This window comes from Macadamia integrifolia, unplaced genomic scaffold (genome assembly GCF_013358625.1).
Source record: "Macadamia integrifolia cultivar HAES 741 unplaced genomic scaffold, SCU_Mint_v3 scaffold1546, whole genome shotgun sequence".
Classification (NCBI taxonomy): Eukaryota; Viridiplantae; Streptophyta; class Magnoliopsida; order Proteales; family Proteaceae; genus Macadamia; species Macadamia integrifolia.
This window is the reverse complement of record NW_024868253.1, coordinates 134674-135448: the sequence shown is the minus strand read 5'-3', so window position 1 is coordinate 135448 and position 775 is coordinate 134674.

Below are 775 nucleotides of genomic sequence, written 5' to 3'. Positions count from 1 at the left end.
ATAGAGTTGGGAGAATTCGACATCCAGTATAAACTGAGAACAGCAATAAAAGCACAGGCCCTTACAGACTTCATAGCCAAGACGACGCTCCCTGACGATCCCCAGGAATTTTTCGAGGACCGAGGAGAAAAGGCTTGGGCATTGTACGTGGATGGTGCTTCCAACAGTGCAGGAAGCGGCATAGGGATCATATTGGTCAGCCCCGGAGGTTTCAAGATCGAGTATACCCTACGGTTCGACTTCGATGCCTCCAACAACGAAGAAAAGTATGAAGCATTAATAGTCGAAATTAATCTGGCACGGGCTTTGATGGTACAGGAGCTGGTGGTGCATAGTGATTCACATCTCGTGGTACGATAGGTGAATGGAGACTACGAAGCCAAAGAACAAAGGATGCCTGGGTACTTGAAGACAGTACAAGAAAGAATAACAGCCTTCAAGGAGTTTGAGGTAAGCCAGGTGCCACGACAAGAGAATGCTAGTGCAGATGCACTGTCGTAGTTAGTCACCTCCGACTTCGCAAACCTTGGACGATCAGTGTATTTTGAAGTGCTACCACAGCCGAGTACTGAAAGACCCCAAGAGGTATTATATGTAGGCGAACACGGCCACAGCTGGATGGATGCCATAACCGAATACCTAAAGGAAGGAAAGCTCCCCGAGAATAGGGACGAGGCAAGGAAAGTTCGAATGAGCTCAGCACGCTTCCTTCTGAAGGATGAGACACTGTACAAAATAGGGTTCACCGTGCCATACCTCAAGTGCCTGAACCCCA